Source organism: Panulirus ornatus, chromosome 2 (genome assembly GCF_036320965.1).
Source record: "Panulirus ornatus isolate Po-2019 chromosome 2, ASM3632096v1, whole genome shotgun sequence".
Lineage (NCBI taxonomy): Eukaryota > Metazoa > Arthropoda > Malacostraca > Decapoda > Palinuridae > Panulirus > Panulirus ornatus.
The window spans coordinates 45,260,365-45,277,781 of NC_092225.1; the positions used below are offsets into that span (position 1 = coordinate 45,260,365).

At 39.1% G+C, this 17,417-nt stretch overlaps 1 long non-coding RNA gene across 1 annotated transcript in view; it reads right to left on the reverse strand.

Annotated features, from left to right (window-relative positions):
• Positions 1-2,064: 2,064 nt before the first annotated feature.
• The window catches only part of LOC139752760 (uncharacterized), a 75,610-nt gene continuing 60,257 nt past the window's right edge, over positions 2,065-17,417 (reverse strand). The window contains exon 3 of the long non-coding RNA XR_011713575.1: positions 2,065-2,185. This is a non-coding gene — a long non-coding RNA (uncharacterized lncRNA). The remainder of the gene's footprint in view (positions 2,186-17,417) is intronic.

Here is a 17,417-nt window from a genome sequence, read left to right on the forward strand (position 1 = left end):
GGACAATGTGTTGTGTGAGGTGGTTTGATTAAGTAATGAAATGGTAAGAGAGTTGTGTGGTAATGAAAAGGGTGTGGTTGAAAGAACTGAAGAGGTTGTGCTGAAATGATTTGGACATATGGAGAGAATAGATGAAGAAACGTTGACAAAGAAGATATTTGTATCAGAAGTGGGAGACTAAACTGAAGGTGGAGGGATGGAGTGAAAATATTTTGAACGATCTGGACCTAGATCTGCAGGAAGGTGAAAGCGTGCGCGGGATAGAGTGAATTGGAAAGATGAACCAGGCATGTGAAAGTCCAAGGTAAACTATGGAGAGGTGTGTGGCGTATGATTTCTGATAGTGAGCTGCGGTTTCAGGGGATTATACATCACAGTTAGGGAATGGATGTGAACGGATGCGTCCCTCCTTCGTCTTCTGCTGTCGCTACCTAACTAATGCGGGAAGCGGTGATCAAGTATGAGAGTGAGAGAGAAAAAGACAGAGAGAGAGAGAGAGAGAGAGAGAGAGAGAGAGAGAGAGAGAGAGAGAGAGAGAGAGAGAGAGAGAGAGAGAGAGAGAGAGAGAGAGAGAGAGAGAGAGAGAGAGAGAGAGAGAGAGAGAGAGAGGTACCTTTCTTTCGTGTGAGTAAATTTAATTTCTACAAACATCTTCATCTAAATGTCGATTTTTTCCTTTTAACTTCAATATATAACACAATTTATCCCGAGAGAAACAAACATATTTGGCATAACCATATTCTCTTCTCTGCTCTAGAAAACCCCACATAACCAACATTGCAGAATCTGCTGCCCGAAAGCTATGGATCTTGCATAGATGCCGTAATTACTGTATTTCACTTGTGATCAGCTACTTCCTATCTGCATGGATCTTACTTACTGTTTGGGGTGAGTCTTCCTCGACCTCTTTATGACTCAGAGTGGAATCAAAAGCCTTTAATCTTATCACTTTCCCACCTATCTCCCTCTTTCTTCCACGATGTTACTGTTCTCTTCTGGTTTAACAGGTATTATTTTAGCTACTGCTTCCGTCATCTGTTTGCATGTTTCTCTGCCACTAAAAACTGCTCCCAAATTTCGCGTTTGGCTGTTGTTTCCCAAGGTTTGTGTGTGGAAACCAACCACATGAGGGTTTACTTTTATGATAGCTCTTTTCCTTGAACTGCTAGGCTGTGTCACTCTCTTCTCTCCTTCATATTCCACTTTCCTACAGCTCACTATACCCTATACATCTTCATTGTTTTTCTTGTCTTATATTCCTATCTTGTGTTTCTTTTACCTCATCCCATCAAGACTTACTCGAGAAAGTTACGTCGTATTTAATAAGAGGTAACTTTCGGTTGTTAGAAAATGGTTGCCTGTCCATAGAGAAGACAAAGTGCTATCCTCGTATTCCCTAACTGTTGTATGTAGAAGACGACTAAACTGGGCGGGAGCTTGGACCGAAAACCAGGATGAGGAAATGAGATGTTCTGGCTCAAGGGGGTGAGGGAAGAACTGGTTTGGGAATATCTAGATGCTAAAATCTGAGGTTAGTGTAAAGGAAAGCGCAAAGGAGGCGGTGACTCTTCTGCTCAAGGAAGAACTGTGGAAATATGTCGAGGATTATTAAGAACTGAGCCTTAGACTGATGTGGGTTAAAATGAAAATGAATTATGATTACTGATTGACTGTAAGTTCTCATACACCTGATAGCGAGGGTGAGGTGGGGGGGTAAGGTAAGATGCGAATGTTTTTGCAGGAGCAGATGTAAGGTGGATGATGCCGCAGTTTAAGATATAAGTGGGAGGCATAAGGAAATTACTATTTATGGAACTCCTCCAAATGAAAAACAGTTCGGCAAGTTATATAATCACAATCATATACAAATTCAATCCACAAGGACAGAGCAGGGATAACCCTTCCCTCAGCTTAGGCCAAACTGGAAGTCTCTACGGAAAACTTTGATTGATATACACATGACCGAAGAAGTGACTCCAGGTAAGGTAATCACCTGGTCATGTGTGACGAGAACAACAAAGTGCCAACGCTTGTTATGTAATGCTTACAAACTGGTATTTCTTACCGGCTATAGTGTCGTTCTTGAGGTCAGCCATCTGCGTGAGAAATTGTGTGATGGTACTGTGCAACTCCAGCTTGTCCTGCTCGAGCTGAGCTTGTAGCTCCTCCAAAAAGTTGGGTGGCACTGGAAGACAACTCACGTGTTAGTAGAAAACAACGCTTTCAAACGTGTGACAGACTGAAGTTTGAGTAGCATGTAAATGATTATTTATCAAGAATATAAAGAATCAAAATACTATTGCACTGAATATTTTTGCTCTACACCGTTTTCTATAAAAGACTGTGTGATATGAAATAAAGCTTTTACTACAAAATAGATCAAAGTTGGAAGATGAACAGCAACAAAGCTAACCTGTGATTGATATCAGTTATGAGATAAATTATGACAACTTACCAAAGAGGCGAAAGCAGCATATGTAGATATATTTTTTCATAAGCAACTGCGATGCAACATATGGTGAATATGGTGACCTTTGAATTTTCAGAATACACTTACATTAATGTTGTAATGTACAACTTATGGTAGAGGTTATAACAGCGTACTCTACACAATGCAGGAATAAAGATGTATGTACAGCACGTGGTAGAGGTTATTACAGAATGCTGTACATACAACAGGAATAGGATGTTGGAGGAGAGGTTAGTACAGAGCAGACATATGGTGTAGTGATCAGCACTAGCCAGGAGCGATGGTGTAGTGATCAGCACTAACCAGGAGCGATGGTGTAGTGATCAGCACTTATTACGGGTGATAATGTAGTGATCAGCACTTGCTAGGGGTGATGGTGTAGTGATCAGCACTTGCTAGGGATGATGGTGTAGTGATCAGCACTTGCTAGGAGTGACGGTGTAGTGATCAGCACTTGCTACGGGTGATGATGTAGTGATCAGCACTTGCTACGGGTGATGGCTAGTGATCAGCACTTGCTAGGGGTGATGGTGTAGTGATCAGCGCTTATTACGGGTGATAATGTAGTGATCAGCACTTGCTAGGGGTGATGGTGTAGTGATCAGCACTTGCTAGGGGTGATGGTGTAGTGATCAGCACTTGCTACGGGTGATGATGTAGTGATCAGCACTTGCTACGGGTGATGGCCAGTGATCAGCACTTGCTAGGGGTGATGGTGTAGTGATCAGCACTTGCTACGGGTGATGATTTAGTGATCAGCACTTGCTACGGGTGATGGTGTAGTGATTAGCACTTGCTAGGGGTGATGGCCAGTGATCAGCACTTGTCACGGGTGATGATATAGTGATCAGCACTTGCTAGGGGTGATGGTGTAGTGATCAGCACTTGCTAGGGGTGATGGTGTAGTGATCAGCACTAACCAGGAGCGATGGTGTAGTGATCAGCACTTATTACGGGTGATAATGTAGTGATCAGCACTTGCTAGGGGTGATGGTGTAGTGATCAGCACTTGCTAGGGGTGATGGTGTAGTGATCAACACTTGCTAGGAGTGACGTTGTAGTGATCAGCACTTGCTACGGGTGACGGTGTAGTGATCAGCACATATTACGGGTGATGGTGTAGTGATCAACACTTGCTAGGGGTGATGGTGTAGTGATCAGCACTTGCTTGGGGTGATGGCCAGTGATCAGCACTTGCTAGGGGTGATGGTGTAGTGATCAGCACTTGCTAGGGGTGATGGCCAGTGATCAGCACTTGTCACGGGTGATGATATAGTGATCAGCACTTGCTAGGGGTGATGGTGTAGTGATCAGCACTAACCAGGAGCGATGGTGTAGTGATCAGCACTTATTACGGGTGATAATGTAGTGATCAGCACTTGCTAGGGGTGATGGTGTAGTGATCAGCACTTGCTAGGGGTGATGGTGTAGTGATCAGCACTTGCTAGGAGTGACGTTGTAGTGATCAGCACTTGCTAGGGGTGACGGTGTAGTGATCAGCACATATTACGGGTGATGGTGTAGTGATCAACACTTGCTAGGGGTGATGGTGTAGTGATCAGCACTTGCTTGGGGTGATGGCCAGTGATCAGCACTTGCTAGGGGTGATGGTGTAGTGATCAGCACTTGCTAGGGGTGATGGCCAGTGATCAGCACTTGCTAGGGGTGATGGTGTAGTGATCAGCACTTGCTACGGGTGATGATGTAGTGATCAGCACTTGCTACGGGTGATGGCCAGTGATCAGCACTTGCTAGGGGTGATGGTGTAGTGATCAGCACTTGCTACGGGTGATGATTTAGTGATCAGCACTTGCTACGGGTGATGGTGTAGTGATTAGCACTTGCTAGGGGTGATGGCCAGTGATCAGCACTTGTCACGGGTGATGATATAGTGATCAGCACTTGCTAGGGGTGATGGTGTAGTGATTAGCACTTGCTACGGGTGATAATGTAGTGGTCAGCACTTGCTAGGAGTGACGGTTTAGTGATCAGCACTTGCTAGGGGTGATGGTGTAGTGATCAGCATTGCTATCGGTGATGATGTAGTGATCAGCACTTGCTACGGGTGATGATGTAGTGATCAGCACTTGCTAGGGGTGATGGTGTAGTGATCAGCACTTGCTACGGGTGCTGATGTAGTGATCAACACTTGCTAGAGGTGATGGTGTAGTGATCAGCACTTGCTAGGGGTGATGATGTAGTGATCAGCACTTGCTAGGGGTGATGGCGTAGTGATCAGCAATTGCTAGGGGTGATGGAGTAGTGATCAGCACTTGCTAGGGGTGATGGTATAGTGATTAGCACTTGCTACGGGTGATGATGTAGTGATCACCACTTGCTAGGAGTGACGGTGTGGTGATCAGCACTTGCTAGGGGTGATGGAGTAGTGATCAGCAAGCGACGAGAGAGAAAATAGTGCGCAAAATGTGGAAGTAATGACACTGGAGTGAACAGGGTTAATGTAGGATTAATGAACTGTGTAACGCATGATAGAAGTACGAGGTTAAAGACGCAGCAAACATATTATGGCAAACATTACACTCAAATGTTCAATAAACAATAGGATTAGAACTCAGTACATGAAACGTTTAAAGATTCATTGTATATAACATGACCAAGATGCCCGAAGTGTTGCGTACCAAGTATAAACATCACATGATACACTATCACGTAAGTGTTCAATAGACAGCAGAATTAAAGGTAAGACTGAATACAAGATTGAAAATAGTCAGAATTGACTATTAGTTCATCCTTTTGGTCAATACTGTTTACTAGGGTCATATGTTCGCCTCCATAGTCAATAATCACCATCAGGATCAATAACTGATTTTGTCGGACAGTACTGGCCATCAGGGCACTAGCTAGGTCTCCAGGCCAATATGGTCGTACAGTGTCACAAGCTTAAGTTGTTGGCCCCCTGACCATTATAGTCACTTGTTCATTTTCATAGTTACGAGTGGTACCTGTTGATCATCATGATCAATAGTGATAGTTACCAGTGGTAGCTGTCGATCATTATAGTCAATAGTGACAGTAGTAATAGCTGTTGGTAATTATGGTCACTAGTGATAGTTAGCAGTGGTATCTGTTGATCATTATGGTCAATAGTGATAGCAGTGGTAGCTGTTGGTCATTATGATCAATAGTGATAGTAGCAGTGGTAGCTGCTGATCATTATGGTCAATAGTGATAGTTAGCAGTGGTAGCTGTTGATCATTAGGGTCAATAGTGATAGTTAGCTGTTGTAGCTGCTGATCATTATGGTCAGTAGTGAAACTTAGCAGTGATAGCTGTTAGTCATTATGGTCAATACTGATAGTTAGCAGTGGTAGCTGTTGATCATTATGGTCAATAGTGATGGTTAGCAGTGGTAGCTGCTTATCATTATGGTCAATAGCGATAGTTAGCTGTGGTAGCTGTTGAGCATTATGGTCAATAGTGATAGTTAGCAATGGTAGCTGTTGATCATTATGATCAATAGTGATAGTTAGTAGTGGTAGCTGTTGATCATGATGGTCAATAGTGATGGTTAGCAATGGTAGCTGTTGATCATTATGATCAGTAGTAATACTTAGCAGTGGTAGCTGTTGACCATTATGGTCAAAAGTGATAGTTAGCTGTGGTAGCTGTTGATCATTATGGACAATAGTGATAGTTAGCAGAGGTAGCTGTTGATAATTATGGGCAATAGTGATAGTTAACAATGGTAACTGTTGAACATTATGGTCAATAGTGATAGTTAGCTATGGTGGCTGTTGACCATTATGATCAATAGTGATAGTTGGTAGTGGTAGCTGTTGATCATTATGGTCAATAGTGATAGTTAGCAATGGTAGCTGTTGATCATCAGGGTAAATAGTTTTAGTTAGCAATGGTAATAGTTAGCAGTGGTAGCTGTTGTTCATTATGGTCAATAGTGATAGATAGCAGTGGTAGGTGTTGATCATTATGGTCAATAGTGATAATTAGCAGTGGTAGCTGTTGATCATTATGGTCAATAGTGATAGTTAGCAGTGGTAGCTTTTGATCATTATGGTCAATAGTGATAGTTAGCAGTGGTAGCTATTGATCATAATGGTCAATAGTGAGAGTTAGCAGTGGTAGCTGTTGATCGTTATGGCCAATAGTGATAGTTAGCAGTGGTAGCTGTTGATCATTATGGTCAATAGTGATAATTAGCATTGGTACCTATTGATCATTATGGTCAATAGTGATAGTTAGCAGTGTTAGCTTTTGATCATTATGGTCAATAGTGATACCTAACATTGGTAGCTATTGATCATCATGGTCAATAGTGATAGTTAGCAATGGTAGCTGTTGATCATTATGGTCAATAGTGATAGCAGTGGTAGCTGTTGGTAATTGTGATCAATATTGATAGCAGTGGTAGCTGTTGGTCATTATGGTCAATGGTGAGAATTATCTGTGGTAGCTGCCGATCATTATGGTCAATAGTGATAGTTAGCAGAGGTAGCTGTTGATCATTATGGTCAATATTGACAGTTAGCAGTGGAAGCTGTTGATAATTATGGTCAATAGTGATAGCAGTGGTAGCTGATGATCATTATGGTCATTAGTGATAGTTAGCAGTGTTAGCTGCTGATCATTTTGGTCAATAGTGATAGCCAGCAGTGGTAGCTGTTGATCATTATGGTCAAAAGTGATAGTTAGCAATGGTAGTTGCTGATCATTATGGTCAATAGTGATAGTTAGCTGTGGTAGCTTTTGATCATTGTGGTCAATAGTGATAGTTAGCGGTGGTAACTGTTGATCATTATGGTGAATAGTGATAGTTAGCAATGGTAGCTGTTGATCATTATGATAAATAATGATAGTTAGCAGTAGTAGCTGTTGATCATTATGGTCAATAGTGATAGTTAGCAGTGGTAGCTGTTGATCATTATGGTCAATAGTGATAGTTAGCAGTAGTAGCTTTTGATCATTATGGTCAATAGTGATAGTTAGCAGTGGTAGCTATTGATAATCATGGTCAATAGTGATAGTTAGCAGTGTTAGCTTCTGATCATTATGACTAATAGTGATAGTTAGCAGTGGTAGATGTTGATGATTATGGTCAATAGTGATAGTTAGCAATAGTAGGTGTTGATCATTATGGTCAATAGTGATAGTTAACATTGGTAGCTCTTGATCATTATAGTCAGTCGTGATAGTTAGCAGTGGTAACTGTTGATCATTATGGTCAATAGTGATAAATAGCAGTGGTAACTGTTGATCATTATGGTCAATAGTGATAGTTAGCAGTAGTAGCTTTTGATCATTATGGTCAATAGTGATAGTTAGCAGTGGTAGCTATTGATCATCATGGTCAATAGTGATAGTTAGCAGTGTTAGCTGCTGATCATTATGGCTAATAGTGATAGTTAGCAGTTGTAGCAGTTGATCATTATGGTCAATAGCCATAGCAGTAGTGGCTGTTGATCATTATGGTCAATAGTGATAATTAGCAGTGGTATCTGTTGGTCATTGTCGTCAATAGTGATAGCTAACAGTGGTACATTTTCATCATTATGGTCAATAGTGATAGCTAGCAGAGGTAGCTATTGATCATCATGGTCAATAGTGATAGTTAGTAGTAGTAGCTATTGATCATTATGGTCAATAGTGATAGCAGTGGTAGCAGTTGGTAATTATGGTCAATAGTGATAGTTATCAGTGGTAGCTGTTGGTCATTATGGTCAATAGTGATAGTTAGATGTGGTAGCTGCTGATCATTATGGTCAATAGTGATAGTCAGCAGTGTTAGCTGTTGGTCATTATGGTCAACAGTGATAGTTAGCAGTGGTAGCTGTTGATCATTATGGTCAATAGTGATAGCAGTAGTAGCTGCTTATCATTATGGTCAATAGTGATAGTTAGCAGCGTTAGCTGCTCATCATTATGGTATATAGTGATAGCTAGCAGTGGTAGCTGCTGATCATTATGGACAATAGTGATATTTAGCAATAGTAGCTGTTAATTCTGATCAATAGTGATAGTTAGTAGTGGTACCTGTTGAACATTATGGTCAATAGTGAGAGTTAGCATTAGTAGATGTTGATCATTATCGTCAATTGTGATAGTTAGCAGTGGTAGTTGTTGATCATTATGATCAATAGTGATAGGTAGCAGTGGTAACCGTTGATCATTATGATCAATTGTGATAGTTCGTGGTGGTAGCAGTTGATCATTATGGTCAATAGTGATAGTTACCAGTTGTAGTTGTTTTTCATTATGGTCAATAGTGATAGTTAACAGTGGTAGCTGTTGATCATTATGGTCAATAGTGATAGTTAGCAGTGGTAGCTGTTGATTATTATGGTCAATAGTGATAGTTAGCAGTGGTAGCTGTTGATCATTATGGTCAATAATGATAGTTAGCAATAGTAACTGTTGATCATTATGGTCAATAGTGATAGCTAGCAATGGTAGCTGTTGATCATTATGGTCAACAGTGATAATTAGCAGTGGTATCTGTTAATCATTATAGTCAATATTGAGACTTAGCAGTGGTAGCATTTGATCATTATGGTCAATAGTGATAGCAGTTGTAGCTATTGATCATCATGGTCTATAGTGATAGTTAGCGGTGGTAGCTGTTGATCATTATGGTTAATAGTGATAGTTAGCAGTGGTAGCTGTTGATTATTATGGTCAATAGTGATAGTAGTATTAGCTTTTGATCATTATGGTCAATATTGATAGTTAACAGTGGTAGCTGATAATCCGTAAGGTCAATAGTGGTAGCTACCAGTGGTAGCTATTGCTCGTCATGGTCAATAGTGATAGTTAGCAGTGGTAGCTGTTGATCATTATGGTCAATAGTGATAACAGTGGTAGCTGTTGGTTATTATGGTCAATAGTGATACTTAGCAGTGGTAGGTGTTGATCATTATGGTCAATAGTGTTAGCAATGGTAGCTGTTGGTAAGTATGGTCAATAGTGATAGTTAGTAGTTGTAGCTGCCGATCATTATGGTCAATAGTGATAGTTAGCAGAGGTAGCTGTTGATCATTATGGTCAATATTGATAGTTAGCAGTGGAAGCTGTTGATAACTATGGTCAATGGTGATAGTTAGCAGTGGACGCTGCTGATCATTATGGTCAATAGTGATAGTTAGCAGTGTTAGCTGCTGATCATTTTGGTCAATAGTGATAGCTATTAGTGGTAGCTGTTGATCATTATGGTCAATAGTGATAGTTAACAATGGTAGCTGTTGATCATTATGACCAATAGTGATAGTTAGCAATGGTAGCTGTTGATCATTATGGTCAATAGTGATAGTTTGCAGTAGTAGCTGTTGATCATTATGGTCAATAGTGATAGTTAGCCGTGGTACCTTTTGATCATTATGGTCAATAGTGATAGTTAGCAGTGGTAGCTGTTGGTAATTGTGATCAATATTGATAGTTAGCAGTGGTAGCTGTTGGTCATTATGGTCAATGGTGAGAGTTATCTGTTGTAGCTGCCGATCATTATGGTCAATAGTGATAGTTAGCAGAGGTAGCTGTTGATAATTATGGTCAAGATTGATAGTTAGCAATTGTAGGTGTTGATCTTTATTATCAATAGTGATAGTTAGCAATGGTAGCTGTTGATCATTATCGTCAATAGTGATAGTTAGCAGTGGTAGCTGTTGCTCCTTATGGTCAATAGTGATAGTTAGCTGTGGTAGCTTTTGATCATTATAGTCAATAGTTATATTTAGCAGTGGTAGCTGTTGTTCATTATGGTCAATAGTGATAGTTAGCAATGGTAGCTGTTGATCATTATGGTAAATAGTGATAGTTAGCAACGGTAGCTGTTGATCATTATGGTCAATAGTGATAGTTAGCAGTGGTAGCTGTTGATCATTATGGTCAATATTGATAGTTAGCAATGGTAGCTGTTGATTATTATGGTCAATAGTGATAGTTAGCAGCGGTGTTGGTTGATCATTATGGTTATTAGTGATAGCAGTGGTAGCTGTTGGAAATTATGGTTAATAGTGATAGTTAATAGTGGTAGCTGATGGTCATTATGGTCAATAGTGATAGTTAGCCATGGTAGCTGTTGATCATCATGGTCAATAGTGACAGGTAGCGGTGGTAGCTGTTGATCATTATGGTCAATAGTGTTAGCAGTGGTAGTTGTTGGGAATTATGGTCAATAGTGGTAGTTAGCAGTGGTACCTGTTGATAATTATGGTCAATAGTGATAGTAGTGGTAGCTGTTGGTCATTATGGTGAATAGTGATAGTTAGCAGTTGTAGCTGTTGATACTTATGATCAAAGTGATAGTTAGCTGTGGTAGCTGCTGATCATTATGGTCATTAGTGATAGTAGCAATGGTAGCTGTTGATCATTATGGTCAATAGTGATAGTTAGCAGTGGTAGCTCTTGATCATTATGGTCAATAGTGATAGTTAACATTGGAAGCTGTGTATCATTATGGTCAATAGTGATAGTTAGCAGTGGTAGATATTGATCATTATGGTCATTATTGCTAGTTAGCAAGGGTAGCTTTTGTTCATTATGATCAATAGTGATAGTTAGCAGTTGTAGCTATTGATCATTATGGCCGATAGTGATAGTTAACAGCGGTGGCTGTTGATCATTATGGGCAATACTGATACTTAGCAGTGGTTGCTGTTGATCATTATGATCAATAGTGATAGTTGCTAGTGGTAGCTGTTGATCATTATGGTCAATAGTGATACTTAGAAAAGGTAGCTGTTGATCATTATGGTCAATAGTGATAGTCAGCAAAGGTAGCTTTTGACCATTATGGTCAATAGTGATAGTTAGAAATGGAAGGTGTAGATCATTATGGCCAATAGTGATAGTTAACAGTGGTAGCTGTTGATCATTATGGTCAGTCGTGATAGTTAGCTGTGGTAACTGTTGATCATTATGGTCAATATTGTTAACTAACAGTGGTAGCTGTTGATCATTATGGTCAATAGTGATAGTTAGCAGTAGTAGCTTTTGATCATTATGGCCAATAGTGATAGTTAGCAGTGGTAGCTATCGATCATTATGGTCAATAATGATAGTTAGCAGTGTTAGTTTGTGATCATTATGGCTAATAGTGATAGTTAGCAGTGGTAGCTGTTAATCATTATTGTCAATAGTGATAGTTAGCAATGGTAAGTGTTGATCATTATGGTCAATAGTGATAGTTAACATTGGTAGCTGTTGATCATTATGGTCAGTCGTGATAGCTGTGGTAACTGTTGATCATTATGGTCAATAGTGATAGATAGCAGTGTTAACTGTTGATCATTATGGTCAATAGTGATAGCAGTAGTAGCTTTTGATCATTATGTTCAATAGTGATGGTTAGCATTGGTAGCTATTGATCATCATGGTCAATAGTGATAGTCAACAGTGTTAGTTGCTGATATCTATGGCTAATAGTGATAGTTAACAGTGGTAGATGTTGATCATTATCGTCAATACCGATAGCAGTAGTATCTATTGATCATTATGGTCAATAGTGATAATTAGCAGTGGTATCTGTTGATCATTGTGGTCAATAGTGATAGTTAGCATTGGTAGCTTTTCATCATTATGGTCAATAGTGATAGCTAGCAGTGGTAGCTATTGCTCATCACGGTCAATAGTGATAGTTAGTAGTAGTAGCTATTGATCATTATGGTCATTAGTGATAGCAGTGGTAGCAGTTGGTAATTATGGTCAATAGTGATAGTTAGCAGTGGTAGCTGTTGGTTATTATGGTCAGTAGTGATAGTTAGATGTGGTAGCTGCTGATCATTATGGTCAATAGTGATAGTTGGCAGTGGTAGCTGTTGGTCATTATGGTCAACAGTGATAGTTAGCAGCGGAAAATGTTGATCATTATGGTCAAAAGTGATAGTTAGCAGTAGTAGCTGCTTATCATTATGGTCAACAGTGATACTATATATCATTACGGTATATAGTGATAGTTAGCAGTGGTAGCTGATGATTATTATGGTCAATCGTGATATTTAGGAATTGTAGGTGTTGATTCTAATCAATAGTGATAGTTAGTAGTGGTACCTGTTGATCATTATGGTCAATAGTGAGAGTTAGCAGTGGTAGATGTTGATCATTATCGTCAATTGTGATAGTTAGCAATGGTAGTTGTTGATCATTATGATCAATAGTGATAGTTAGCAGTGGTAGCTGTTGATCATTATGATCAATAGTGATAGTTCGTAGTGGTAGGTGTTGATCATTATGGTCAATAGTGATAGTTACCAGTTGTAGTTGTTTATCATTATGGTCAATAGTGATAGTTACCAGTGGTAGCTGTTGATCAATAGGGTCAATAGTGATGGTTAGCAGTGGTAGCTGTTGATCATTATGGTCAATAGTGATAGTTAGCAGTGGTAGCTGTTGATCATTATGGTCAATAGCGATAGTTAGCAATGGTAGCTGTTGAGCATTATGGTCAATAGTGATAGTTAGCAGTGGCAGCTGTTGATCATTATGGTCAGAAGTGATAGTTAGCAGTGGAAGCTGTTGATCATTATGGGCAACAGTAATAATTAGCTGTGGTATCTGTTGACCATTATGGTCAATATTGAGAGTTAGCAGTGGTAGCTTTTGATCATTATGGTCAATAGTGATAGCAGTTGTAGCTATTGATCATCATGGTCTATAGTGATAGTTAGCAGTGGTAGCTTTTGATCATTATGGTCAATAGTGATAGCAGCTTTAGCTGTTGATCATTATGGTCAATATTGATAGTTAGCCGTGGTAGCTGATGATCCGTTTGGTCAATAGTGATAACAGTGGCAGCTGTTGGTAATTATGGTCAATAGTGATAGTTTGCAGTGGTAGGTGTTGATCATTATGGTCAATAGTGATGGGAATGGTAGCTGTTGGTAAGTATGGTCAATAGTGATAGTTAGAGTGGTAGCTGTTGGTCATTATGGTCAATAGTTATAGTTAGCAGTGGATGCTGCTGATCATTATGGCCAATAGTGATAGTTAGCAGTGGTAGCTGTTGGTCATTATGGTCAAGTGTAATAATTAACAGTGGTAGCTGTTGATCATTATGGTCAATAGTAATAGTTAGCAGTGGTAGCTGCTTATCCTTAGGGTCAATAGTGATAGTTAGGAGTGTTCGCTGCTGATCATTATGGTCAATAGTGGTAGTTAATAATGGTAGCTGTTGATCATTATGGTCAATAGTGATAGTTAGTAGTGGTAGCTGTTGATCATTATGGTTAATACTGATAGTTAGCAGTGGTAGCTGTTGATTATTATGTTCAATAGTGATAGCTAGCAATGGTAGCTGTTGATCTTTCTGATCAATAGTGATAGCAATTTTAGCTGTTCCTCTTTATGGTCAATAGTGATAGTTAGCATTTATAGCTTTTGATCATTATGGTCAATACTGATAGTTAGCATTGGTAGCTGTTAATCGTTATGGTCAATAGTGATAGTTAGGAGTGGTAGCTGTTGATCATTATGGTCAATAGTGATAACAAATGTAGCTGTTGATCATTATGGTCAATAGTGATAGTTAGGTGTGGTAGCTGTTGATCGTTATGTTCAATAATGATAGTTAGAAGTGGTAGCTATTGATCATCATGGCCAATAGTGATAACTAGCAGTGGTAGCTGTTGATCATTATAGTCAGTAGTGATAGTTAGCAGTGGTAGCTGCTTATCATTATGGTTAATAGGTATAGTTAGCAGTGTTAGCTGCTGATCATTATGGTCAATAGTGATAGATTGCTATGGTAGCTGCTGATCATTATGGTCGATAGTGATAGTTAGAAATGGTAGCTGTTGATCATGATCAGTAGTGATAGATAGTAATGGCAGCTGTTGATCATTATGGTCAACAGTGATAGTTAGCAGTGGTAGCTGTTGATCATTATCGTCAATAGTGATAGCAATGGTAGCTTCTGATCGTTATAATCTATAGTGAGAGTTAGCAGTGGTAGGTGTTGATCATTATGGTCAATAGTGCCATTTTGCAGTGGTAGCTGTTGATCATTATGGTCAATAGTGATAGTTATCAGTTGTAGCTTTTTATGATTATGGTCAATAGTGATAGTCAACAGTGGTAGCTGTTGATCATTTTAGCCAATAGTGATAGTTTGCAGTGGTAGCGGTTGATCATTATGATCAATAGTGATAGTTGGTAGTGGTAGCTGTTGATCATTATGGTCAATATTGATAGTTAACAACGTTAGCTGTTGATCATTATGGTCAATAGTGATAGTTAGCAGTAGTAGCTGTTGATCATTATGGTCAATAGTGATAGCAGTGGTAGCTGTTGACCATTATGGTCAATCGTGATAGTTAGAAACGGTAGCTGTTGATCATTATGGTCAATAGTGATAGTTAGCAGTGGTAGCTGTTGATCATTGTGGTCAATAGTGAAAGTTAACAATGGTAGCTTTTGATCATTATGGTCAATAGTGATAGTTAGCAGTGGTAGCTGTCGATCATTATGGTCAATAGTAATAGTTAGCAATGATAGCTGTTGATCATTATGGTCTATAGTGATAGTTAGCAGTGGTAGCTGTTGATCATAATGGTCAATAGTGATAGTTAGCAGTAGTACCTGCTTGTCAATATGGTCAATAGTGATAGTAGCAGTGTTAGCTGCTGATTATTATGGTCAATAGTGGTAGTTAGCAGTGGTATCTCTTGATCATTATGATCAATAGTGATTGTTAGTATTGGTAGCTGATGATCATCATGGTCAATAGTGATAGTTAGCAGTGATAGCTGTTGGTCATTATAGTCAATAGTGATAGCTAGGAGTGATACCTGTTGATCATTATGGTCAATAGTAATAGTTAGCAATGATAGCTGTTGATCATTATGGTCTATAGTGAAAGTTAGCAGTGGTAGCTGTTGATCATAATGGTTAATAGTGATAGTTAGCAGTAGTAGCTGCTTGTCAATATGGTTAATAGTGATAGTTAGCAGTGTTAGCTGCTGATTATTATGGTCAATAGTGGTAGTTAGCAGTGGTAGCTCTTGATCATTATGATCAATAGTGATTGTTAGCATTGGTAGCTGATGATCATCATGGTCAATAGTGATAGTTAGCAGTGATAGCTGTTGCTCATTATGGTCAATAGTGATAGCTAGGAGTGATACCTGTTGATCATTATGCTCAATAGTGATAATTAGCAGTGATAGCTGTTGGTCGTTACGGTCAATAGTGATAGCTAGGATCATTATCCTCAATAGTGATACTTAGCAGTGGTAGCTGCTGATCATTATGGTCAATAGTGATACTTAGCAGTGGTAGCTGCTGATTATTATGGTCAATAGTGCTAGTTAGCAATGGTAGCTTTTGATCATTATGGTCAATAGTGATAGTTAATAGTGGTAGCTGTTGATCATTATGGTCAATAGTGATAGTCAGCATTTGTAGCTGTTGATCATTATGGTCAAAAATTAAAGTTAACAGAGGTAGCTGTTGACCATTATAGTCAGTAGTAATAGTTAGCAGTGGTAGCTGTTGACCATTATGATCAATAGTAATAGTTAGCAGTGGTAGCTGTTGATCATTATGGTCAATAGTGATACTTAGCAATGGTAGCTTTTGATCATTATGGTCAATAGTGATTGCTAGCGGTGGTAGCTGTTGATCATTATGGTCAATAGAGATAGTTAGCAATGGTAGCAGTTGATCATTGTGGTCAATAGTGATAGTTAACAATGGTAGCCTTTGATCATTATGGTCAACAGTGATTATTAGCAGTGGTAGCTGTCGATCATTATGGTCAATTGTAATATTTAACAATGGTAGCTGTTGATCATTATGGTCAATAGTGATAGTTAGCAGTGGTAGCTGCTGATCATTATGGCCTATAGTGATAGTTATCAGTGGTAGCTGTTGGTCATTATGGTCAAGAGTAATAATTAGAAGCGGTAGCACTTGATCATTATGGTCAATATTGATAGTCAGCAGTGGTAGCTACTTATCCTTATGGTCAAAAGTGATAGTTAGGAGTGTTCGCTGCTGATCATTATTGTCAATAGTGATAGTTAGCAGTATTAGCTGGTAATCATTATGGTCAATAGTAATAGTTAGCAATGGTAGCTGTTGATCATTATGATCTATAGTAGTAGTTAGCAATGGTAGCTGTTGCTCATTATGGTCTATAGTGAAAGTTAGCAGTGGTAGCTGTTGATCATAATGGTCAATAGTGACAGTTAGCAGTAGTAGCTGCTTGTCAATATGGTCAATAGTGATAGTTAGCAGTGTTAGCTGCTGATTATTATGGTCAATAGTGACAGTTAGCAGTGGTAGCTGTTGATCATTATGATCAATGGTGATGTTAGTAGTGGTAGCTGTTGATCCTCATGGTCAATAGTGATAGGTAGCAGTGATAGCTGTTGCTCATTATGGTTAATAGTGATAGTTAGGAGTGATACCTGTTGATCATTATGCTCAATAATGATAGTTAGCAGTGGTAGCTGTCGATCATTATGGTCAATAGTAATAGTTAACAATGGTAGCTGTTGATCATTATGGTCAATAGTGATAGTTAGCAGTGGTAGGTGTTCATCATTATGGTCAAAAGTGATAGTTAGCAGTGGTAGCTGTTTATCATCATGGTCAATAGTGATAATTAGCAGTGGTATCTTTTGTTCATGATGGTCAATAGTGATAGTTAGCAGTGGTAGCTTTTCATCATTATGGTCAATAATGATAGCTAGTCAGTGGTAGCTGTTGATCATTATGGTCAATAGTGATAGTTAGCATTGATAGCTGTTGATGATTGTGGTCAATAGTGATACTTAACAATGGTAGCTTTTGATCATTATGGTCAATAGTGATTGTTAGCAGTGGTAGCTGTCGATCATTATGGTCAATAGTAATAGTTAACAATGGTAGCTGTTGATCATTATGGTCAATAGTGATAGTAGCAGTGGTAGGTGTTCATCATTATGGTCAAAAGTGATAGTTAGCAGTGGTAGCTTTTTATCATCATGGTCAATTG